Here is a 26,927-nt window from a genome sequence, read left to right on the forward strand (position 1 = left end):
GTCGGGGAATAATTACAATCTGGACAATTACAACCCTCTCAGTCTCATCATGATAGTCAAATTGGGAGTTCGTTTTGATAGAGCTGTCAAGCAGCACAGACATAAACTTGCTCAGTGTGGTTTCCGATCGGTCCCCATGTGGAGATGGTGCTGTTTTGGAAAAGTCACTGGATGAATAATCCAGACCAGGCTAATGCTCTGGCAGCTGGTGGAAGTTAAAAACAATTAATAAAATATCGAGATCTCAAATCTGGTGTCAGTAACAATGGCCTTGAAGTCAATGTCGATTGTAAACACCAATTTCCTTCCCCAATGTACTTTCAGGAAGTGAATCTCCCGTGCTCTCCTGGTCTGGCCTAAAAGTGACTCCAAACACACAGACATGTGATGCACTCTTCAATGATCTCTGAAAAGGCCAAGCAAGACACTCTATCGTATCAAACTGCTCTGAAGTCTAAAAGGATAAAACCTGACGGAACACCCAGCCCCCAACCTCGGTATGGAAAAGGGAACGGGAAACACAGTCCTGTTGAGCCAGCAGAGACGTCCTTCCTAACATCTGTGAACTTGTGTCTAACACCCGTGTCTGCGTGGGTTTCCTCCGGGTGTTCCGGTTTCCTCCCACACTCCAAAGATGTGCAGGTCAGGTGAACTGGCCATGCTAAATTGCCCGTAGTGTTAGGTAAGGGGTAGATGTAGATGTAGATGTAGGGGTATGGGTGGGTTACGCTTCGGCGGGGCGGTGTGGACTTGTTGGGCCGAAGGGCCTGTTTCCACACTGTAAGTAATCTATCTATCTATTTACAGAGCTTTCCCACAAACCGCACAGAAACATCGGGAATGTAATAGGCCATACAGCACACTGAGCCTGCCCCATTCTAGGTAATGTCTGAACATCTCCTCAATCCACATTCCCCACACACTTTACACACCCCTTAATGTGATTAACCTTGTGAAGCTCTAAAATAGGAACTGTGGTCGTCCCCTTGGTCTGTCGAGTTTGCTATCCAATTCAATATAATGATTGCTGACCCTTTATTTCTACACCATACTCCTGCCCTCTCCCCCATCCTTTGGTGTCTAGACATCCTTATTAGTCTTTAGTGCCTTGTCTTCCACAGCCTTATGTGAGAGAGAATTCCCAGGTTCACCAGTCTCTGAGTGCAGACATTTATTCGTATCTAAATGCAATGTGACCCATCTGTATTTAATACTGTGGCCTCTTGTTTTAGACTTCCCAGCCAGGGGAATTATCATCACTGCTTCCAATCTAACTCACCCTGTCAGTGTTTTATATATCTCACTGAGATCTCCACTCATCTTCCTAAACCCCATGCGATACAGGCTCAGTTGCCCCAAACTCTGCTCCACAAAAAGTCTGTCATCCCAGAGATCAGTCTGGTCATCCTTCGCTGCACTCCCTCAATGTCAGGTTTGTTCTTTATTAGGTACGGAGACCAAAACTGCACACAACACTGCACAATGTTCGAGTTGAGGTCTCACCAAGGGCCTGTACAGCTGCACTGAGACACCCTTACCCCTGGACTCCAGTCCTTCTGAAATGATGGTCAACAACAATTTATCTTCCTGACTGCTTTCTGCTCCTGCAATATTGCTTTCAGTGACTGGTGTACAGGGAGATCCCAGATCCTTTTCAATGTTACAGCTCCCCACTTGGTGGGTCTGTGTAAACTGGTCAGTGTGCCAATGTATTCCCTGTATTGGCTTCTTTCTGCAGAACTCACTGCCCTGCATGGAACACAGGTGTCTGTCTAAACAATAACAGAAGAAAAGTGCAGTTCCCTTCATAGATCGACATTTCTCAACCACTTCCTTTTCCAATGGTTGGCTGGAACTTTAGTGTTTCACAACAAAGTAGACAACATCATATCTATCCACACTGCTCTTCATCTGCCACATGTTTACTCATTCACTCCGTTTGTTTCATTCTCCTTTAAGTTTTTTTCACATTCTCCTCACTTTCAAAATCCTAGTTCCGTCAGCAGACTTGGAAACTTTGCATTTGAATCCCTCAACGAGATGTTTGAGATGTATTGTGAATATCTGGCGCCCCAGCATCAATCATTGTGATGACTCATGAGCCTTCCAAACTGAAACCCATCCATTTATTCCTCCTCATTGTTTCCTGTCAACACTCCCATTTTAACACCATGTTCATATATTACCCCCTTTCCCATGTGCTTTTACTTTGCTTACTAGGGTTGGGACTCTATTAAAATCCTTGCTGAAAATCCTAGTTCAGTGCCTCTATTGTATTTTCTTTAATTAATCTACCAGTGAGTTTCTCAAATGTTTCCCATTTCATCAATCTGTGTTGTTTTTTTTTCTATGCCCATTATTTTCAGTTCCAATAATTTCTCCAAATTAGTTTATTTACTAGTTTCATTCCACATCATTTTCTCATCAGACTCAGGTTTTCTCCTATTGCTGGGAAGGCTTTGTTTATGTATTTTTCTGTGAAGGCAGAAGTGAAGTAGCTGTGTCATGTTTCTCTGTTCTCCATTCTCCATTCCCTGGTTTCACTCTGTAAAGAATCTGAAACTTTGACTAAAAAGAACAGCTGTTGTCTATTCACCCTGTCCATGCCCCTTGTAATCTTAAATCTGAATTACATTCCAACTCAACTTCCTCTGCTTCAAAATAAATAACTGGAGCTTACCCAGCCTCTCTCCACAGCTCGTATGGTCCATCCCAGGAAGCATTCTGGTGAATCTCTTCTGCACCTCATCCAGTACAATCACATCCTTCCTGTAACGCGGCTCCTAGAACTGCACACAATATTTCATTTGGCCTTACCGAAGTGCTATATAAAACTCGGATAATCTTTGGGTCAATGAATAAAGGCTTTATCTACAGTCATGCTGAACTCATCAATTATCATATCCAGTCACATTCAGGGATGTGTGGAGAAGGACGCTCTGAGCTTCCTAGTGTGATGCCGTTCTTTGAGTCCTCCCCTGTCTGTTTCCTTCTTCCAAAGTGCATCACCTCATATTTATCAGAGTTACATTCCATTTGCCATTGATCTGACCATCTGACCATTCTATCTGTATCTTCCTGTAATATAAGACCTCCCTCCTCACTGCCAACCACACAGCCAATCTTTGTGTCAAACACAAACTTACTTATCACACTCCCCCTACCCACTTCACATTCACATCACTTATGAATACCACAAATAATACGGAACACAGCACTGATCTCTACCGGGTACACCGGGGAAATTGGGCTCCAGTCACACAAACAGCCTTCTCCCATGAAGTTGAGTTTGGATACAACTTGCCAAGTCACTAATAGACCCTACATGTTCCCTGGTTGTTCTGTTCCACTTGATATACGTGAAGAATATCTGGGGATTCTCCTTAATCTTGCCCTGCCAACATGCTTCCATGCCCCTGTGTTAGTCAGTCCCCTCCGAGGGAAGAATTTCCTCCTTATTACGGTCTTAAATGGCATATCCCTTATCCTGTCATTATTTGCCTTAAATATAGAGTAGACAGCTAGAGAAACATCCTGTTTATTTCCACCTCATCACATGAATCATAGATTTTTGAAATTTCACTGCGATCACCTCTCATGCTTTGAAACTGGAGAGGTCGCAGGACAAATCTCCCCATCAGAAAATCTTGTCATCTCAGGAATTAATCTGGAGAATGTCCATTGCACGTCCTCTGTGATCAGTGTCATCTTTCTTAGATTAGGTCAACGACACTGCACTCAATACCTCAGGTACACTCTCACCAACACTCTATGCAACTGATTCATGATGCCTTTACCTCTCTATTCCAATCCCTTTAAACAAACTCCAACCTAACTTTAACTTTCCAATTACATGTATTGCTCCAAATACCATTCACACTAACTGCATTTACAAACTCACTCTGTGAGTTATCGAGGCATAGAGATGTACAGCATGGAAACAGACCTTTCAGTCCAACCCGTCCATGTCGAGCAGATATCCAACCCAATCTATTCCCACCTGCCCGCATCCGACCCATATCCCTCCAAACCCTTCCTATTCATATAACCATTCAAATGTCTTTTAAATGCTGCAATTGTACCAGCCTCCACCACATCCTCTGGCAGCTCATTCCATACACATACCACCGTATGTGTGAAAAAGTTGCCCCTTAGGTCTCTTTCACGTTTTCATTTTTTTAAGTGTGGAAACAAGTCCACAGCGACCCACCAAAGCACAAACCACTCCGATCCATCCCCCTAACCTAACAGTACAGGCAATTTAGCATAGCCAATTCACCTAGCCTGCACAAGTTTGGATTGTGGGAGGAAACCCACGCAGACATAGGGAGAATGTGCAAAGTCCACACAGCCTGAGGCAGGAATTGAACCTGAGTCTCATGGCATTGGGAGGGAGCATTGCTAACCACTGTGCCACCCAACATCCTTCACTTCTCAGCCTAAACCTATGCCCTTTAGTTCTGGACTCCCCGACGCCAGGGAAAAGACTTTCTCTATTTATCCTCTCCATGCCCTTCACAATTTTGTACATCTCTAGAAGGTCACCCCTCAGCCTCCAACGCTCAAGGGAAAACAGCCCCAGCCTGTACAGCCTCTCCTTATACCTCAAATTCTCCAACTCTGTCAACATCCTTGTAAATCTTTCCTGAACCCTTTCAATTTTCACAACATATTTCCGATAGGAACGAGACCAGAATTCCACACAATATTCCAACAGTGGCCTAACCAGTGTCCCGTACAACCGCAACATGACCTCCCAACTCCAAAACTCAATACTCTGACCAATAAAGGAAAGCAAACCAAACACCACCTTAACAATCCTACCTCCCGGCGACTCCACTTTCAAGGACCAATGAACGTGTACTCCAAGGTCTCTTTGTTCAGCAACACACCCATTGCCATTAAATGTCGAAGTCCTGCTAAACTTTGCTTTCCCAAAATGCAGCACCTCGCATTTATTTCAAATAAACTCCACCTGCCACTTCTCAGCCCATTGGCCCATCTGATCAAGATCCTGCTGTACTCTGAGGTAAACCTCTTCGCTCTCCACTACACCTCCAATTTTGTTGTCATCTGCAAACTTACTAACAATACCTCTTACGCTCGCATCCAAATCATTTACGTAAATGATAAAAAATTGAGGAACCAGCACTGATCCTTGTGGTACTCCACTGGTCACAGGCCTCCAGTCTAAAAAATAACCCTCCACCTCCACCCTCTGTCTTCAACCTTTGAGCCAGTTCTGTATGCAAGTGGCTAGTTGTCCCTGTGTTCCGTGAGATGTAAACTTGCTAACCAGTCTTCCATGGAGAATCTTGTCGAACGCGTTACTGAAGTCCATATAGAACACATCTACTGTTCTGCTCTCTTCGTAACTTCTTCAAAAAACTCAATCAAGATCGTGAGATATGATTTCCCATGGTTAAAGCCATGTTGACTATCCCTAATCAGTCCTTGTCTTTCCAACTCCATGTACATCCTGTCCTTAAGGATTCCCTTCGACAACTTGCTCACCACCGACGTCAGGCTCACTGGCCTATAGTTCCATGGTTTGTCCGTACCACCCTTCTTAAACAGTGGCACCACGTTTGCCAAACTCCAGTTTTCTGGCACCTCTCCTGTGACTATCAACGGTACAAATGTCTCAGCAAGAAGCCCAGCAATCACTCCTCTGGCTTCCCACAGAGTTCTATGGTACACCTGTTCGGGTCCTGGGGATTTATCCACTTTTACACGTTTCAAGACATCCAGCACTTCCTACTCTGTAATATGGACATTTTTCAACGTGTAACCATCTATTTCCTGACATTCTATATCTTCCATATCAGTTTCCACAGTAAATACTGATGCAAAATACTCGTTTAGTATCTCCCCCATTTCCTGCATCTCCACACAAGGGCTGCCTTGCTGATCTTTGAGGGGTTCTATTCTCTCCCTAGTTATGATTTTGTCCTTAATGTATTTGTAAAAACCCTTTGCAGTCTCCATAATTCTACTTGCTAAAGCTATCTCATGTCCCCTTTTTGCCCTCCTGATTTCCCTCTTAAGTATACTTCTACTGCCTTTATACTCTTCGAAGGATTCACTCGATCTATCCTGTCTATCCCTGACATATGCTTCCTTCTTTTTATGAATCAAACCGTTTAGTTAGTCAGCAATCCCTATACTACCAGCCTTTCTTTTCATCCCAACAGGAATATACTTGCTTTGGATTCTTGTTATCTCATTTCTGAAGGCTTCCCATTTTCCAGCCGTCCATTTACCTGTGAACATCTGCCCCCAATCAGGTTTTGAAAGTTCTTGCCAAATACTGTCAAAATTGGCCTTTCTCGAATTTATAACTTCAACTTTAAGATCTGGTCTATCCATTTCCATAATTATTTAAGATCTAATGGTATTATGGTAGCTGGCCCCAAAGTGCACCTCCACTGACACCTCAGTCACCTGCCCTGCCTTATTTCCCCAGAGTAGGTCAATTTTGCACCTTCTCTAGTAGGTTAATCCACATACTGAATCAGAACATTTTCTTGTACACACTGAATAACTTCCTCTCCATCTAGACTCTTAACGCTACGGCAGTCCCAGTCTATGTTTGGAAAGTTAAAATCTCCTACCATAATCACCCTACTTTCTTACAGATAGTTGAGATCTTCTCACAAGTTTGTTTCTCAATTTCCCTCTGACTATTAGGGAGTCTATAATACAATCCCAATAAGGCGATCATCCCGTTCTTATTTCTCAGGTCTACCCAAATAACCTCCCTCGATGTATTTCCAGGAATATCATCCCTCAGTACCCCTGTAATGCTATCCCTAATCAAAAACTCCATTCCCCCTCCTGTCCTCCCTTCCTTTCTATCTTTCCTGTAGAATTTGTAACCTGGAACATTATCTGCCAGTCCTGCCGATCCCTGAGCCATGTTTCTGTAACTGCTATGATATCCCAGTCCCATATTCCTAACCATGCCCTGAGTTCATCTGCCTTCCCTATTTGGCCCCTTTGCATTGAAATAAATGCAGTTTACTTTATTAGTCCTACCTTGTCCCTGCCCGTCCTGACTGTTTGACTCGTTTCTGTTCTCAGTTTACCAATCTCAGATTGATCTATTTCCTCACTATCTCCCTGCCCCCAGCTCCCCCCCCCCCCACCCCCCACCACCCAAACTAGTTTAAAACCTCTCGAGCAGCTGTGGCAAATCTTCCTGCCAGTATATTCGCCCCCTTCCAATTTAGGTGCAATCCGTCCTTCTGGTACAGGTTCCTTCTACCTCAAAAGAGATTCCAGTGATCCAAAAATGTGAATACTTCTCCCATACACCAGCTCCAAAGCCATGTATTCATCTGCTCTATCCCTCTATTCCTGTCCTCACTAGCTCATAGCGCCGGGAGTAATACAGATATTATTACTGTCAAGATCCTCTTTTTTAAATTTCTGCCTATCACCCTGCAATCTCCGTCCATAATCTCAAACGTTTTCCCTTTTTATGTCGTTGGTTCCAATTTGGTCAATGACCTCTTGCTGGACCCTCTCCCCTGTCAGAACATTCTGCATCCTTTCTGAGATATCCTTGATCCTGGCACCAGGGAAGCAACACACTAATCTGCTTATTTCTCTGCTGTCCACAGAACCATCTGTCTGTACCTCAGACTAGCGAGTCCCCTAACACAATTGACTTCGTGGAATCCGACGTATCCCTTGTTGCATTAGTGCCAGTCTCCATACCACAAACTTGTCTGTTTGTGCAACGTTCCCCTGTGAATCCATCACCCGCTACATTTTCCAAAACAGCATATTTGTTTAAAATAGGGAGAGCCACAGAAGACTCCTGCACTAGCTACTAAACTCTCTTGCCTTTTTTGGAGTTAACCCATCTATGTAACTCTATCTGAGACTGTCCCTCTTCCTATAACTGCCATCCATCACATACTGTTGTGTTACCAATTCTGTATTGTCTTAAACTGTCTCTCCAACCAATCTATTCGATCTGATAGGACTCACAAGCAGAAGCATTTATTGCAGATATAATCTGCAGTAACCTTTAAATCTGATAAATGCACTCCGATATCCAGCGATACATGAATTCAAACAGCAAAGGCAGTAACTCTGCAGGTACGCTGTCCTGTCAGTTTCTTCCCCTCACCATATGCTTCCTTTGTCCGTTCTGTTCCCTGTTAAAACTTGCATAAAGGCTTCTGATAATTCAAATACACCATATCCCCTATACCACTACACCCCTCCTACACCCTTACAATTCTGCCATTTATATTCACACCAACAAATTCAATCCAACAGGCTCGTTGCTGGATCAGTCGGCATGGAGACCATTGTCACACACCGTTACTGTACTGCCCTTGCCATAAGTACATTCAGTGTCCTGACTGTAACCATACTGACATTCCCATCACTGTTTGGTGCCTACAAAAGAATTCCTGCTAACGGTTGCTGCTGCTTGCTTATTCTCAACTCTACTTTTCAAATTCAGATCCACATGATTGTCTCATTAATGCATTAACCTCATCCTTCCTTCATACCTTGTTAGCTTTTTGCCTAGTCTGCATATTGGGACTAGATTGGGTTGGGATATCTGCACAGCGTGGGTGGGTTGGACCGAAGGGTCGGTTTCCATGCTGTACATCTCGATGACTCTATGACTCTATGCAAACAACCCTTCGGTATTCACTTCCCAGCGATGGTCATTCTGCAGCTACACCTCCGTAATGACAGTTCCATCAGATCTGTTCACTGTCATTCCATCTCCCTTATGGCGAATACAGGGAGTCGCACCTCAGTAGTGGGGGGTTGGACAGATGGGTAGAGGTTACAGAGATAGGGAGGCTAAGAATTAAACACAGTTACATCTGGTCAAGAATGTCAGAGGGACAAAGGTGTTTGGGGATTGGAGGAATTTACAGAGAGAGAGGGAGCTGGATAAGATTCTGGAGAGAGGGATAGGGATGGAGTTAGGAAGAGGCAGGCAGACTGAGAGACACAGACAGGGGGCTGTTTCATCTAGGAGATTATTGTGTATACTAACAGAGATATGGAAGGTTGTTGTGATTGAAGACATTTACAGATATAAGAAGGCTTCTAGGCTCTGGAGGCTACATAGATAGGAAGGCAATGGAGAATTCCAGGTTACTGGGTTGAAGACAGTTACACAAATGGGGAGGGTTGCACAAACTGAAAGAGGTTCCTGTGGTCGGGAGGGGTATGGTGTCGGGAATGAAGGTGAAATTTAACAAGATAAAGATCAAAGAATTGGAGAAGGATAAGGAGATTACAAATTTTTCACAGCTAAGGAAGGGTTGTAGGAGCTGGAGAAGATTACATAGATAGGGGCGGATGGAGAGGTTAAAGACAAATACATTGACATGGAGAGTGGTATTGGTGGGAGGAGCTTACAGGGATAGACAGGGCTGTCAGGGTTTACAGGGATGAAGGAATTTAGTACCTACTGGAGAAGGTTAGGGATTAGGGTGTTAGGGACTGGAGAACCTGACAGAGACAGAGACAGAGACACAGAGAATGATGTGGACTAGAGGAGATTTCAAACAGAGGAAGGATTATCGGGACTGGAGGATATTACAGAGATCACGAACACAGCATGGGCCAGGATTGATGCCTGCGATCCCCTGTGCTGTCGCATTGAGGACTAGTACAGAAGAGGTGAAAGCAGGACCCTCACAAGATGGTGAGAATGAAGTCTAGAATGTTGCTGTTCCTTACCCAGCTCTATATCTCTGTCCTGTCTTCCTGGTCTACCTCCACCCTGTGCTGTTTACTGTGAGTGATCTTACCAGCTGCAGGAATTACTGAAGGCTCCAGATCTCCCTCTCCATTTCTCTTGGCTGACCAACCAGTTTCAATGAGGTGATGGATGAGACAGGAGTTAGGAACATCCTGATGACCTGCATGAGACAGAAATAGACAGAATGGGAAATTAGACTGATGCAATGAGGATAACACATGCAGAGTGGCACTGAGTCCAGCAGAGATCTCGATAATCCCAGTCTCCATCCCTTGCCTGTGCTGCTGCATCTCTCTGGAATGGACAATTCTGTTGACTCAGGATCTCAGACCATCTGTAAGAGAGAGAAATGCTGACAGAGGCTGTAAATAGACTGACACAGTGAGGGATACCACATGGAGAGATACTGAGTGATATGACATTATTAAACACTGCATCAACAGGGAATTGTTTGAATTTGTAACAAAGACACTGGGATAATTGTGAGGGGATTCAACCTTCCTATCTCATCATCTCTTTGGCAGTGGCTCACAGATGAGGCTGACTCTCTCCCACTCTCAGTGGGGGTGGGGGAGTCTGGAGTTGGCTGTACAGACCGATGTGGCCTTCCACAGACTCTGTTACACTTGAGGCAGAAGGTGAACGTGGAAAGGGGGTGGGTGGGGTGTTGACATGACAGCGCGCTCCTTGTGCTGTTTTCTCCTGGATTCCCGTTTTCCCCACAGAAAGTCTCGAGGTGCTTGACACCTTCCCAATGCTCCTTCCCACTTCAGACGGTCTTGGCCGATTTGATTAAGAGATGAAAAAGAACCGATCAATTCTGAAGTAACCAACATTTAGAAATGTGGAGGAGTGCAGTAGGAAGAGGAAATATTGTCAGTGTTTAATCAGAGGAGTGGAACAGGGAGAATTGAAGGTGCTGGAGGTGGTGAGAGTGTTACAGAGAGGGGCAAAGGCCTGAACAACGTTACAAAGCCAGTACGGATTGCTGCAGCAGAGCTGTTTGCCAAGGTAGGGATAGACATATGTGTATTTCATTGATTCATTCAAGGCCTAAGGATATCACCGGATGGACCAGCATCCATTGCCCTCCTGCTAATTGCCCAGAGGCAACTCAGAGCCAGCCATATTGCTGTGGGACTGGAGTCACATGTGAGCCAGACCAGGTAAAAATATCATATATCCCTCCCTAAAGGACATACGTGAACAAGTTGATTTTTTCCAGATAATCAACAATGCTTATACAGTGGCCTCACTAATGTCCTCTACAGATAAACCATGACATCCCAACTCCTACTCTCAATGCTCTGCCCAATGAAGGGTGACCATCCCAAACGCCTGCTTCACCAGCCTGTCTACCCGTGACGCTACTTTCAAAAAACTGTGTACCTGCATCCCTGGGTCAATGAAATGATTCACAACAATATCCAAGGCCCAAACATTAATTGTACAAGTCCAGCCTGGTCTGCTTTACCACAATACAACATCTTGCATTTCTCCACCTGTTATTCCTAACCTCAGTGGTCCAGCAGTACTGTTGATCCCATTGTACTCTTCGATATCCCTCTTCACTGTCCACATTATCACCAATTTCAGTCTCACTCACAAACTTGCTAATCATGGATCCTGTATTATCATCCAATCTGTTTATATAAATGATGCACAACAGTGACCCAGCACCGAACCCCATGGCACACCGTTGGTCACAGGCCTGCAGTTTGGGCAGAAACCCTCTATGAATATGTTCTGTCTCCTATAGTCAATCCTGTTTTGTATCCAGTTGGTGAGCGCTCCCTGGTTATGTCTGATCTAAACTTACTAACCAGTCTGCCATGTAGAACCTTGTCAAAGGCCTTGCTAAAGTTCATGTGGACATCGTGTACTGCTCTGCTTTGACCTCTCACTTGTCTACCTCCACACTCACATTTGAGGCATGATTTCCCATGCACAAAGCCATGCTGACGATCGTTAATCTGTCCTTACCTTTCCAAATGCACGATGATCGTTTCTCTCAGAATCTCATCCAACAACTTACCACCCCTGCCATCAGTCTCACTGGTCCGTAGTAGCTGTCGATGATACAAATATCTCTGAGAGGGGCCCTGCAATTTCCTCCCTCGCTTCTCACAAGGCGCTGGGGTATATCTGATCATGTCCAAAGGTTTTATCTAACTTTTGCATTTTAAGACATCCAGCACCTCCTGTTCTCCAATGTGAACTCTTTTCAAGACATCCCTATGTATTTTCCCAAGTTCCCGAGCTTCCATGTCTTTCACCACAGTAAAGCCTAACACACAATACTTGTTCAGTATCTCCCCCATCAGCAGTGATTCCACACAGACAGCCTCATTCACCTTTCAGGGGCCCTATTCTCTCACGAGCTAATTTTTAGCCCTTGTTGAAACTTGTCAAAATGCTTCTGAAATTTCAAATATCCCTCTACTGCAACTAGCCTTCCCCACCCTTATCTATTCTGCCATTTATGGTCACACCAAAATATAGGATGCAACAGATTTAAAAATATTCCCCTTTTATAAAATCATACATCTCACATTGTTTCTAAGTATCTAGTTCTCATTTATTGTCATATTCTTTATAGCACATTCCAGCACGTTCCCGACTTACTGTCAGGCTAACACCGTTTGGTTTCAGACTGACTGCACAAAGGATTTTGGGAATCCTTGTGATTCAATCTGAAACAGGTAGCTTACAGGACCAGCAAGTAATCGAGAAGGCAAAGGGAATGGAGTCTAAATATAGGGAGGTCTTGCTAAAACGATGCAAGGTACAAGTCAGACCACACCTAGATTATAATGAATAGTATGTGTGCCCTAAGGAAAGACATTCTTGTGTTGGAGGCAGGCCAGGGAAGGTTCGCTCGGCTGATCCTGGAGATGGCGGGATTTTCCAATGAGAAGAGGTGGAGGAGATTGCCCTTGAACCTATTGGAGTTTTGAAGAATGGGAGAGAAATTGAATGAAACATCCAGGATTCGGAGGGGCTTTGACAGGTTAGATGTCGTTAAGTTAGAAAATCGAGCAGTACAGCAGAGTAATATGCCCTTCGGCCCACCATGGCTGTGCTGACCATGATGCTATTCTCAACTAATCCCATCTGTCTGCACATGGGCGATATCCCTCTATTCTCTGTTTGTTCATGTTTCTGTCTAAATGCCCTTCAAATGTTTGCTCTTGTTGCCACCTCTCCCACCTCCTGTTTGTTTTTTTGCTGATCCTGCCTAAATCCCTACAACCCCTCAATAATCACATTGCTCGGTAAAGACAATTGGCCTCATTCATCTCACTTAAAACTTCTCACTCTCACCTTAAACCGATGCGCCCTAGTATTTGATATTTCGACATTGGAAGGAGGATTCCAACTATCCACACTATTCACGCCTCTCCTCATGCTCTTTACCTGTACCAGGTCACCCCTCAGACTCGGATATTCTCGCAAAACAATCCAACTGCGTCCAACCTCCTTAAACACAGTCATCCAGGCAATATTCTGCCATCCCTCTGTTGGAACCTCCCCAAAACCTCCACATCCTTCCTGTGGTGTGTCGATGAGAATGACACGCAACTTTCCAAACATGGTCGAATGAAGTTTCATTCAGTCACAACATGACATGCAAAAGTCTGTACTCAATACTGTGCCCAATAAAGGTTAGCATGCCATACTCCCCCTCGACCACCACATCCTACTGTGTTGTCATTTTTAGGGAGCTATGGATTTGCTTCCAATGTCTCTCTGTTTATCAATGTTTCCAACTAGTCAATTAGTGTACTTCTCTCTTCCATATGACTTCATAAATATATCACTTCACACCTGTCCCGATGAAATTCAATTTGCCACATCTCTGCCCAACATTACAGCTGATGTATGTACTGCTGCAACCATGAACACTCTTCCTCACTATCCACAATTCCCCTATCTATCCCTAATCATTACATGCCTTTCCAAATGTCGACTGCAAAATTACCACTCAAACTGCTGACCCTTTTCATCTGAATCACAGATATAAATTACACACAGACATCACAGCACTGATCCTTGTGAAACAGACGTCCAATCAGAAATTGACCACTCCACATGCCTCTGTCTACTATCACCAAGAAAATATTGCATCCGACTTAACAACATGCATGGATTGTGATTTGATCTCCCAGATCTCCCTTGCTATTTGGAAGCTGTCGATTCAAAATGACTCCATATTTTGATTCCCAGGTTAAATTGGCTGTCTCATTAATGCACTGACTGCGTCCTTTCTTCACAACAAAACGGGACCTTGATTGGTTTTTTGCTGATCCTGCCTAAATCCCTACAACCCCTCAATAAACACATCCCAGCGATGGTCATGCTGCAGCCACACCTCCACAATAACAGTTCGATCATATCTGTTCCCTTCAGTTAATGCTGTCATTCCATCTGCCTTGTTGCAAATGCATGGCGCGTGTCACCGAGAGAGGGCCTTTGAGGGATGGTTAGAGGTCACAGAGTGGGAGAGATGTTTGGGGGTGTGACAATGTTGCAGGGTTAAACATAGTTACAGTTGCTACAGATTGTTCGCAGGAGAAAACATTTTATTGTTTGGAGGAAGATAGAGAGATAAAGCGTATTTGATTAGATTCCAGAGATAGGGATGTGTGTAGGGTTGTGGATCGTTACATGGACAACGTTGATCAGGGCATAGAAACATTCACAGGATTCCAGGATGTCGTACATTTAACAACAGTTGTGGGATCTGGAGAATATCACAGTGATAGGGTGGATGGTATGGACTGGGGAATATTACAGGGAAAGGGAGGGTAGTATGGACTGGAGAATATTACAGGAAAAGGGAGGGTCGTATGGACTGGAGAATATTACAGGGAAAGGGAGGGTCGTATGGACTGGAGAATGTTGCAAGCACATGGAAGATGATATAAGCTGGAGAATGCTGCAGCAATAGAGAGGAGTATATGGACTGGAGGATGTTGCACGGACAGGGATGAAGTTGTAGACTGGATACAGTTAGAAGGAGAGATGAATTTATGCACTGGAAGGTATGTCAGAGAGAGTGCGTGGTGTGCATGCTGCAAGATACGACAGGGATAGGGAAGCTTGTAGAGACTGGAGGAGAGAGTGATAGAGAGTCTTATGAGAGACCAGATTCACTTATGTGCATAGGATATGCTACAGCGAGCAGAGCCTTTTGCAGATATAAATGAGGATACAATGGCCACAAAGCAGTCACACCTCTTCATAGGTATATAGGAACTGAAGGAATTGAACAGATTACACAGGCTTGGAGTGTTGTATGCAGTGGAGGAGATTAACCTGAAAGGGATGGTTTTAGAGACTCAACAATGTTAGGAAATAACGGGAGTTGCAATTGTGAGAGCAGGTTTCAACAATTCGGAGGATATAGACCTGAAAGAGCTTTGACAGATAGCGATGGTACGGTAAAGGGAATTGTAGTGGCTTCCCTTTCATAAGCAATCCATAAGCACTTAAAATAGCCTGTTTGACATGTGCATTATCACTCGACCATTCGAGAGACAGCGCTGCAAATATTTCACTGGCTCTGCTTACCAGCTTAGACTGAACTAGCATTACCCAGAAGACCTCGGGCCACTCTACCTGTCTATGAAATCTTTCAAATGAAATACAGAGTTCCTTGACAGTAGAGTCACAGGTAGTTAGGATAACAAAGAAGGTGCTTGGTATGCATTCCTTTATTGGTCAGAGTATTGGGTACAGGAGTTGGGAGGTCATGTTGTGGCTGTACAAGACAGTGGTTAGGCCACTTTTGGAATGCTGCATGCAACTCTGTTCTACTTCCGATCGGAAGGATGTTGTGAAACCTGAAAGGGTCCAGAAAAGATTTACAACAACGTTGCCAGGGATGAGCTATAGGGAGAGTTTGAACAGGTGGTGGTTGTTTTTCCTGGAGAGTTGGAGGCTGAGGGTGACCTCATCGAGGTTTATAAAATCAAGAGGGACATGGATAGGGTAAATCGACAAAGGCTTTCTCCTGGGGTGTGCGAATCCAGAATTATAGGGCGAGGTTTAGGGTGAGAGTAGAAAGATATAAAAGATAAAAAGGGGCAACATTTTCACGCAGAGGATAGTAAGTATATGGAATGAGCTGCCAGAGGAAGTGGTGGAGGCTAGTACAACTGCAACAATTAAAAGGCATCTGGATGGGTATATGAATAGGAAGGGTTTAGATGGAGATGAGCTGGGTGCTAGCAGGTGGGACTACATTGGGTTGGGATATCTGATCTGCAGGATGGGACCATGAATGGGTTGGGGAACCTGGAGGATGTTATGATTTGAACCACAGGTAATGTTTGATTGGATCTTTCAGCCAGTCTTACAGATGGTACAATTGCAACATTTAAGAAGCATTTGGATGTATATATGAATAGAAAGGGTTTGGAGGGAGATAGGCCAGGTACTGGCAGGTGGGACTAGATTGGGTTGGAATATCCTGTGGGCATGGCTGGGTTGGAATGAAGGGTCTGTTTCCATGCTGTACATCTCTATGACTATAAGATCGGCTGAATGTTCCAATCAAAAATTACCTGTGGTTCAAATCATAATATCCTCCAGGTTCCACAAGCCATCCCTTGTCCTATCCTGCAGGTTCAATGAATCCCGGAACACCTAACCTTCTTCAAGTCCCACGTCCCTTCCGACATTTGTACCATCCTCCAAGTTCTGCAGCCCTTCATACCTTGTAACATGGCCCAGACTCTCCAACTCCTCCTTCCTCTGCAATGTTCCCCAGAAGAGCACTGCAGGATGGTGGGGGTAACAGAGATATGGAGTGACATCAGGACAGGAGGATATTGCAGACATTAGGAATATATGGACTTGAGAAGGTTTCACAGTTTATGAGTGTTGTAGGGACTGGAGGAACTAACAAAGATAGGGATAGTTTTCGATTGGAGGATTCTGCAGAAAACCTTTACGTGGTTAAAGGTAGGATTCTTAGCAGCGTGCAGGAACAAAGGGATCCTGTGTCCCTCAGGTTCCCACCCAAGTTGACAGGCTGTTAAGAAGGCGGATGGTGTGTTGGCTTTCATTGGCAGGGGGATTGAATTTAAGAGATGTGAGATTTTGCTGCAGCTCTACAGATCCCCAGTTGGACCACACTTCGAATATTGTGAACAGTTCTGTTCGCTTCATTGTAGGAAGGACGTGGAACCTTTAAAGACAGTGCAGAGGAGATTTAGCAGGATGCTGCCTGGACTGGAGGGCATGTCCATAGAAGGTAGATTGTGGAAGTTAGGGCTTTTCTGATCACAGCGAAGGAGGAAGAATGGTGACTTGATAGAGGTGTACAAGGGAATGAGAGGCATAGATAGAGTGGATAACCAGAGACTACTTCCCATGGTGAAATGGTAATCACAAGGGGACATAAGTTTCAGGTAATTGGCGGAAGGTTTAGCTTAGATATCAGAAGGATATGGGCCAAGTGCTGGCAGGTAGGACTAGATTGGTTGGGATATCCTGTCGGCATGGACGGGACTGGTACGTTATTTACACAGAGTGTGGTGGGTGCGTGGAATGGACTGCCAGCCGTGGTAGTAGATTCAGACACATTACAGACATCTAAGCAACTCTTGGATAGGCACATCAATGATAGTAATATGTAAGATATGTAGGTTCGTTTCATCTTCAGAGTAGGATAAAAGGTCAGCACAATATTGAGGGCGGAAGGACTTGTACTGGAATGTGCTATTCCATTTTCTAAATAGCAAGGGTTATGATGGCAGCAAGAGGGTTCGGGAAGCGGGAGAGGATGCGATCTGAATGAAGAGACACAAATATGAGGCGTTGCTAAGGTTGCATGAGGTTACAGAGACAGCAATGGCCTGATCTGGAGCGGATGACCCAGACTGGGAGGGGTGTGGGAACTGGAGGTGGTTTCACAGGGAGGGAGGACCTTTGAGCCACAGGAGGTTACAGAAATGTGGAGAGCTGTCGGGCCTACAGGGGTTCATGGAGATGGGGAGTTTGGGAGGAATGGAGCAGTTTACAGGGATAAGGATGTTGGTAGGATGGGGTGTTTTACATAGACAGGAATGTTTCAGGTGAATGGAGCAGATTACAGAGAAAACGTGGGTTGTACAGATTGGAAAAACAAATATTCATATGGAGGGCAATACAAGCATGGTGAACACTCAGTGAAACGTTAATATTCGCAAAGTCTGGGACAATCACACTGACAACAGTGACATTGGAAGAGGAGTTCAGAGAATTTTTTTCAGTGTTTCTTAGAATAACAGATTGTGTAACTGACGAGGGACGTAACTGTCTCAGAGCGACTGTTGTGTGATAAAACTTAGTGAATGAGTAACGTCACCTGGAGAGATCCTCTGGGAAATTGTGATAATGTGCAGTTTAAAGAACTATAAAGTTTTAAAGTGAAACACAGAAAGGACAAGCTACAACTAGAAACAAAAATAGCCAATTACCTGAGTTGGAGAGGAGAACTGACCAAAATAAACAGACTAAACAGACTGAAATATGCGCCTGTAAATGAACAGTGGAAAACATTTGAAGGAACAGTGAAAAATACTCAACAAAAGGATATTCCACTGAAACAGACAAAAACCCAGCAAAAAATCCCCACCGGTACCTCACTCAGGACAAAATGGATCATATTAGATTATGAGGCTGAGAAGATCACCACAAAGTACTAAAAATCCTGAAGTGAGAGAGAGTTTTAGAGTAAGTTTTAAAGGGATTGCAATGGGTCTGCTAGCAGGAGGGGGGGCAATGGGAAGGGGAATCGTTGCCAAGTTTTATTGACACGATACGAACATGGAGAAGTGAAGGTGCTGGAGGTGGTGAGAGAGTGACAGAGAGAGGTCAGGGCCTGAACGGTGTTACAAAGCCAGTACGGATTGCTGGAGCTGGAGGGGTTTGCAGAGGTAGGGAGGGACATATGTATTTTTATTTATTCATTCATGGGATGTGGGTGTCACTGCCTGGACCAGCATTCTTTGACCCCATGCTAATTACCCAGAAATTGCTGGATAAATATAATACTTTGCTGGCCACAGGTGAAGTGCTGAATGACTGGAGGATCGCTAATATGGTTCCTTTGTTCAAGAAGGGCAGCAGGGATAGGCCAGGTAATTACAGAGCAGATAGTCTGACAGCAGGGGTAGGGACATTATTGGAAACAATTGTGAGGATGAATCAACACTTGCAAAGGTAAGGATCAACTTGGTTTAGTCATCATGGATTTGGCAGAGGAAGATACTGTCCGAGGAATTCAATTCAGCTTTTTTTTTAAAATGATGCTTAAGTATATTGATGAAGCAGATGATGTGGTTTACATAGACTTGACTAAGTCCTTAAACAAGATCCAACATGGAAGGCTGGTTCAAAAGGACTGGGTTCCAAGGCAAGTTGGCAAATTGGATGCAAAATTGGTGGATAGCATACTTTCACCACCGGGTGTACCACAGGAAACTGTGCAGGAATCATTGAACATTAATAACTCGGATGTGAAAGCAGAAGGTATCATTAGTCGGTGTGCAGATGACATGAAAGGTGAGGGTGTTGTTCACAGTGAGGAGGATGGTCTCTGTCTGCTGTCCGATGTCGATCGGATGATAATCGAAGCAGAGTTTAGTTCTGATCGAAATGAGGTAATACACTGTGGGAGGTACGATAAGCGAAGTACAGACATAATAAACGGTAGGTCCTTGCGGAGTACTGAGGAATACAGGGACCTTGGTGGACAAGTCCATAGATCCCTGAAGGTGTCAGCACAGGGTGACAGGGTGGGAATGGCACCTGAACTGGGAGCGGGAGAGGGACAAATATCCTGGTGGGGTGAATTGCTGGAGCTGCTTGAGAGGAGATAACCCAGTCTGGCAGGGTGTTGGACCTTAAATAAACGTAAGGCCAGAAAGATGATTGAGGCTGGTACACGAGTTAAAGACAGCAATTTCAGCAGACAAGGCAGGCAAGAACATAGCAGGGAATGGGGGGAAACTGATGATTAAACTGCATTAATTTCAATGTAAGGGGCCAGACAGCTAAGGAAGATGAACTCAGGGCATGGATTGGAACATGGGACTGGGATATTATAGTTATTACAGAAACACAGCTGAGGGAGGGGCAGGACTGACAGTTCATTGTTTCAAGGTGGAGATGCTGCAGGAAGGGGAGGCAAGAGAGGACGTGTGGTGGTGGGTTTTGATTGCATGAATCATCACAGCAGTACTTAGAGAGAATATTCCTGTGGATTGCCCAGTGAAGCTATGTTCGTGGAACTGAGAAATAAGAATGGGTCATCACTTTGATACGATGCGACTGCTGACCCCGAATAATCTGTGGCAGACTGAGGAACAAATATGTCGGGACACCTTAAATATCAACCATAATAATAGGGCTGTTATAGTAGCGTTTATGAACTTTCCAAACCTAGACTGGGACTGCCAGTGTTCAGTGTTTGCAAGGGAGGAATTTGGTAATTGTGTTCCAGAAAACTCCCAATCAATATGTAAATGGCCTGAAAAGAGAAAGGGGCAAAACCTGACCTCCACTTGGGAATTAAGGTAGGGAGAGGGACTGAGATTTGGGAAAGCGTTTTGCCAAAGTGATCACAGTTCTAGTAGTTTGAAAATAGCTTTGGAAAAGGACAGGCCTGGTCCACAAGTGCAAGTTATAAAATGGAGCCTGACAAATCTTGACCGTATTAGTCAGGAACTTTGAAAATGTGATTGGGGAAGGGAATTATTTACAGGGAAAGGGAAGTTTGGCAAGTGAGAATATTTTAAAAGTAAGATAAACTGATCGATCAGCGCCAGCGTGTTCCTGTTTGTGTGCAGGTCAATGCTGACAGCATTCGGAAACACTGGCTGTCTATTGAGGGTCTGGTCAAGGAAAAGGGGGCACATGTCAGGTATAGCCAGCTGGATCAAGGGAATTCCTGAGGATATACAGGGGCTGTAGGAATACACTTTGAGTAGAAAACAGGATTGGAGAAAGGCTACATGAAATAGCCTCAGCAGAGAAGGAAAGGGGAATCCAAAAGTGATTGTATCAGTATATTAAGAGTACATAAGTAACTCAGGACAAAATAGTGTCCATTAAAGATCAATGAGGCCATCGATGTGTGGAACTGCAGGATATTTGCTAAGATCCTAAACAATTTTTTTCACTCCAGAACTTACTGTGGAGAAAGACTGGGGAATTCAGGGAACAAGAGTAATACGTTAGGCCACAATTGGAGTTCTCTGCAATTCCAGTCTCTCTGCTACAAGAAGGATGTTGTGAAACTTGAAAGGACTCAGAAAAGATTAACAAGATATTGCCCGTGTTGGTGCTGAATATGCTGGGGTTACTGTCACTGGAGAATCGGAGACTGAGGGATGACCTCACAGAGGTTTATATGAACATGAGGGGCATGGATAGGGTAAGCATTCAAGGCCTTTTCCCAGAAGTTGGGGAGTCCAAAAATAGAGGGAATAGATTTAAGTTTAGAGGTGAATGGTTTACAGAGGGACTGAAGGGACAGCTTCTTCACACACATAGTGATGTGTGTATGGAATGAGCTGAAAGAGAAAGTAATGGAGACTGATACAATTACAACATTTAAAATTGGCATCTGAATAGTAAGGGTGGGGGGCATGGTGGCACAGTGGATAGCACTGCTGCCTCACAGCGCCAGAGACTCGGGTTCAATTCCCGACTCAGGCGACTGACTGTGTGGAGTTTGCACATTCTCCCCGTGTCTGCGTGGGTTTCCTCCGGGTGCTCCGGTTTCCTCCCACAGTCCAAAGATGCGCATGCCAGGTGAATTGGCCATACTAAATTGCCCGTAGTGTTAGTTGAAGGGTTAAATGTACGGGAATGGGTGGGTTACGCTTCTGCATGCCGGTGTGGACTTGTTGGGCCAAAAGGCCTGTTTCCACACTGTAAGTAATCTAATCTAATCTGTAAGTAATCTAATCTAAAAGGGTATAGACGTATATGGGCCAAATGCTGGAAAAGGGAATGGATTTATTTAGACCGGGTAAGCCAGTACGAGTTGGGGACCGAAGGGTCTGTTTCTATGCTGTAAATCTCTATGACTTGAAAAGAGTGCATGTTATAAAAGAGCTGGCGCTGGAGGTTTTAAAACTAAAAGCTATGGCAAGTCCCAGAACCTGACTAAGTGTATCTCAGGACGCTGTGGGATGCTAGGGAAAAAATTGTGGAGGCCCGAGTAAAGGTATGTGTACTACAGACAGCCATGTGTGATGGGCTGGCAGGCTGGAGGGTGGCATCATGGACAGTGAAGGAGGTTTTGTGAGATGACAAAGGGATCTTGATGAGGTGAATGAATGGGCTGAAAAAGTAGAAATGGAATTCAATCTGAATAAATACGAGGTAATGCATTTTGTAAAACAAACAAGGGTATAGCTTATACAATTAATGCTCAGGCCTTGATAAGTGTTTTAGAGCAGAGGGACCTCCGGGTTCAGGTACATAATCCTTGAAGGCTGCATCACAGGACGAATAAGACAGTGCTTTGCATGCCTGACTATTGCTCAGTCCATTGAGTGTAGGATTTGGGACGTCATGTTGAGTTTGCATAGACATTTGTGAGGCCTGTTCTGCAAGACTCTGTCCAGTTCCGGTCGCCCAGTTAACAGGGAGGATATTATTAAGCTGCAGGACATTCAGAAGTGATTTACCAGGATATTGCTGGGTATGGAAGGCTTGAGATCTGAAAAATGGCTGGATAGGCTGAGTCTTTTTTCACTGGTGCCTGGGGGTTGAGACATGATGCTATAAAGGTTTATGAAAAAAATGAGATATATGGATCAATTTAATGGTAGTTGCCTTTTCCTCAGGATGGGGGAGTCTCAAGATCAGGGGCCATATTTTTAAGGTTAGAGGGGAGAGGTGTTCAAAAAAAAGATATGGGGCAATTTGCTACACAGAAGGTGGTTTGAGTGTGGAATGAACTTCCTGAGAAAGGGGTTGATGTGCGTACAATTACAACATTTAAAAGATATGTGGATAAACAGGTGAATAGGGCAGGGTTGGAGTGATATAGGCCAGCAACAGGCAGCTGGGAAGAGTTTAGTTTTAGATGATGGTGGGTATCAACTGAAGGGTCAGTTTCCATGCTGTATGGCTCTATGACAAGAATATGGTTTGATTCCATTATTGAAGAAAGGATCAGGGCTGGGCCCACTGATGTGCATCATCGACATAAACGATTTAGTTGAAAATATAGGAGTGATTGTGTGAAAGTTTGTTGATGATCAAATGAATGGTGTAGTGGGCAGTGAATACGGTTATCAAAGGGGATCTTGACCAACTGGGTCAGTGGACCCCAAGGAATGAAAGATGGAGTTTAATTCAGGGGTTGGATTTTGTTAAGACAAACCAGGGAGGACTAATACAGTTAATGGAAGGGCTCTGGCCAGGGTTGTCGGACAGAGAGAGAGAGAGAGAGACCAGAGGGTGCAAGTTACATTGTTCCTCGGAAGTGGCATACCAGGTGGACAGGGTGGGGAAAGCGATATTTGGCACATTTGCCGACATTGGCCAGCACTTTGTTACATATGTTGGAGATATTTGTAACTTTGTCCTAAATATTTCCCTTGGGCAGAGGAGGCCACGAGGTGACCCTAAGAATGGTGAATAACCAAGGGTCGGTGAGTCCAAAACTAGAGGGTATAACAGGAGGTGAGAGAGCAAGGATTTAAAGAGGGAGCTGAGGGGAACATTATCCACAGAGGATGGTGCATAAACGGAACAGACTGCCTCAGGCACATGGGAGAAACAAAAACAATTATAGCATGGAAAAGACATTTGGGCAGGTACATGGAGAGGAGAAGGTTTGAAGAGATAAGGGCCAAATGTAGGCAAATGAGACTCATTGAGTATAAGAAACATGGGCAGCCTTGAGGGGTTTGACCACAGGTTCTGTTTCCGTGCTGTATCACTCTGTATCCAGCTAAAGAGGATTAGTGTACCAAAATAAGGCATGTTGTAGACACTGAAGCAAGTTACAGCGATAGTGATGGTAGTCTAGAATGCAGTATGTCTCAAATATGTGGAGGGAGTATCGGGAAGGGAGGAGGTTACAGGGACAGGGACTATTGTAGGAGTTAAAAATGACTGAAGACACTGGTGCACAAGCCATGCCACAGATGGTGTTGCAGAGTAGTGAGTCTTAGTAGAGTGTTGGAGGGAGAACACAGAACAGAAAGATCCCAGGCAGCATTCACAACCTCTTGTCGGAGGCCTACTCTCCCCTCTGTTGTACTGATGCTCGCTAAGACAGCACAGGACTGGATTGATAACTATGAACTCCCGATGCTGTCTCACTGCAACATAAGTTAAAGTAGACGTGGTGATTGAGCACGGGGTGTGACTATACTGTGCTCCCCATCCAGCACTGTATCTGCGTCCTGTCTTGTTAGCGATGTTTGGAGCCCTCTCATTGCTCTCTGCTCTGTCACTATGAGTGATCTTACCTCACTGCAGGATTTATTGAAGGCTCCCGGTCTCCCTGCCCTTTGTCTCTCTGGCTGACCAACCATCTTCAATGAGGTGATGGATGACACACACAGCAGTTGGGAAGTCTATTGAGTCAGCAACTTCCTGAGTACCTACAGGAGACAGAGAAATAGACAGAATGGGAAATTAGACTGATGCAGTGAGGGTTACACAAGGAGAATGGAAATGAACCCCACAGAGATCTGGAAAATCCCAAACTCCATCCCTGGCCTGTGCTGTTGAGTCTCTCTGGAGTGGAGAATTCTGTTAGCTCAGGATCTGGAGGAGCTGCAAGAGTGAGAGACGCTGACAGAGGCAGCAATTCGACCCACACAGTGAGGGATACCACATGGAGAGAGACTGAGTGATATCACCAGAGTGCATGAAGACTTCAGGATCACACAATCATGTTGGAAGAATGGGTTTAGCTTCATGTGTCAGTGCTCAGGGATGAGTAACCAGTGAGCAGGTGAAGTGATGGCCTAGTAACATTATTGTTCGGGCATTATCCAAAACCTCAGCTAATGTTCAGGGGAGGCAGGTTTGAATCCCATCATAAGATATGGTGGAATTTAAAATCAATAATTTTAAAAATAGCAATTCACAATCCATAAACAAATATGAAATCATTGCTGATGTACAAAAATCACAATCCCTTAGATTAGATTCCCTACAGTGTGGAAACAGGCCTTTCGACCCAACCAGTCCATGCCATCCCTCCAAAGAGTAACCCACTCAGACCCATCTCCCTCGACCTCATACACCTGACATCATGGGCAATTTAGCATGGCCAATTCGCCTGACCTACGTGCGTTTGGACTGTGGGAGGAAACCGGAGCATCTGGAGGCAATTCACGCAGACACGGGGAAAATGTGCAAACTCCACACAGTCGCCCGCGGCTGGAATCGAACCTGGGACCCTGGTGCTGTGAGGCAGGAAGGCTAATCACTGAGCCAGCGTACCGCGCACTTTCCTTTTGACAACGAGATCTGATCATCCTCACGTGGTCTGCACGACATACCCACAGCAAAGTGTTTGCCTCTCAGTTGCCCTCTGAAATGGCCAAGCAAGCTACTCAGCTCACGGGCAGCTAGGGCTGGGCAATAAAGGCTGGTCAGCCAGAGACACCCACATCCCCTACCTGATTTATAAAAAAATCCAATAGGATGGTCCCACTGGAACCGTGATGGGACCAGTGTCCTGGCCAATCATGACAGTAGGTTTATGGACAGGGCTTTAAACTGACAGAGAGGATGCAGGGACAGGGTTCAGGTGAAAGGAGCTTTCCAAATCCAAAGAAAAAAGGTGAAGCATCGGAACAGTATGGGGATGTGGCTGAAGGCAATCAGAAAGGTACAGGATGGGACAGCGATTAACTAAAACTGTACATCAGTGAATAGGTTTGTGACAGGAAATTGTGGGAAAGAGTAAATTATGTTTTTTTTCAATGGACGAAGTCTTATCAATAAGGTAGATGGATTTGTGACACTGAGATAAAAGAGGTTTAGACAACAGAGAGACATGGTTATAGGGTGAACAAAAGGTGGACATAAATATTCAATGGATCACAACCTTGCGGAAACTCAGGCAAAATGGGTAACACTAACAATAATGGATAACAAAGGCATCACAGAGAAAGCATTTGGTCTCAGATCATGAAGTAGAATCAGTCTGAATGTAAATTCTGGCTACTACTTGCCAAGGACACAAGCAGCAGAACAGTTTTAGCCACTGAACAGCATTCCGCTGCTCATTACTGCATCACACAGGAACTCATTGGAATTTTTTTAACAAACACATTGCGATAATTTTGGGAAACATCAATATTCACAAAATGTAGTACAGTCACACTGGCAAGAGTGATATTGGAAGAGGAGTTCAGAAAATTAGTTTTCAGTGTTTCTTTGAATAACAAATTGTGCAACTGGCTAGGGACATAACTACCTCAGAGCGACCATTGTGTGATGAATCTTAGTAAATGAGTAATGTCACCTGGAGAGATCCTCTGCAATATTGTGATAAAATGCAATTTAAGGAAATATAAAGTTTTAAAGTGAATCACAGAAAGGACAAGCTACAACTAGAAACAAAAATAAACAATAACATGAGTTTGAGAGGGGAACTGACCAAGGTAAACAGGCTAAACAGACTGAAATATGTGCCTGTCAATGAACAGTGGAAAACATTTGAAGGAACAGTGTAAAACACTCAACAAAAGGACATTCCATTGAAACAGACAAATCCTCAGCAAGAAATCCCCATCGGTCCCTCATTCAAGTAAAAATGATCATATTAGATTATCGGGCTTAGAGGATCACCAAAAAGTACTTAAAATCCTGAAGTGAGAGAATGTTTTCGGAGTAAGTTTTAAAGGGATTGCAAAGGGTCTGCTCCCAGGAGGAGGTCAGATGGAAGAGGGAATAATTGTCAAGGTTTTATGTCACAAAAGGAACCGGGAGAGCTGAAGGTGCTGGAGGTGGTGAGAGTGTTACAGAGAGGGGTCAGGGCCTGAACGGTATTACAAAGCCAGTACAGATTGTTGCAACTGGAGGTGTTTGCAGAGGTCGGGAGGGATATATATATTTTTATTTATTCATTCATAGGATGAGGATGTCGCTGATTGGACCAACATTCTTTGCCCCACTGCTAATTACCCAGAGTATAGCA

At 44.4% G+C, this 26,927-nt stretch overlaps 1 long non-coding RNA gene across 1 annotated transcript; it reads right to left on the reverse strand.

The window, feature by feature from the left end:
* On the reverse strand, positions 1-24,348 carry LOC140485782 (uncharacterized). Its single transcript, XR_011962446.1, has 4 exons — positions 24,238-24,348; positions 9,727-9,908; positions 2,681-2,789; positions 1-205 (listed from the first exon to the last, which is right to left on the reverse strand). It is a non-coding gene; the product is annotated as an uncharacterized lncRNA (long non-coding RNA).
* Positions 24,349-26,927: the final 2,579 nt, after the last annotated feature.

Source organism: Chiloscyllium punctatum, chromosome 14 (assembly GCF_047496795.1).
Source record: "Chiloscyllium punctatum isolate Juve2018m chromosome 14, sChiPun1.3, whole genome shotgun sequence".
In the NCBI taxonomy this organism is placed as follows: domain Eukaryota; kingdom Metazoa; phylum Chordata; class Chondrichthyes; order Orectolobiformes; family Hemiscylliidae; genus Chiloscyllium; species Chiloscyllium punctatum.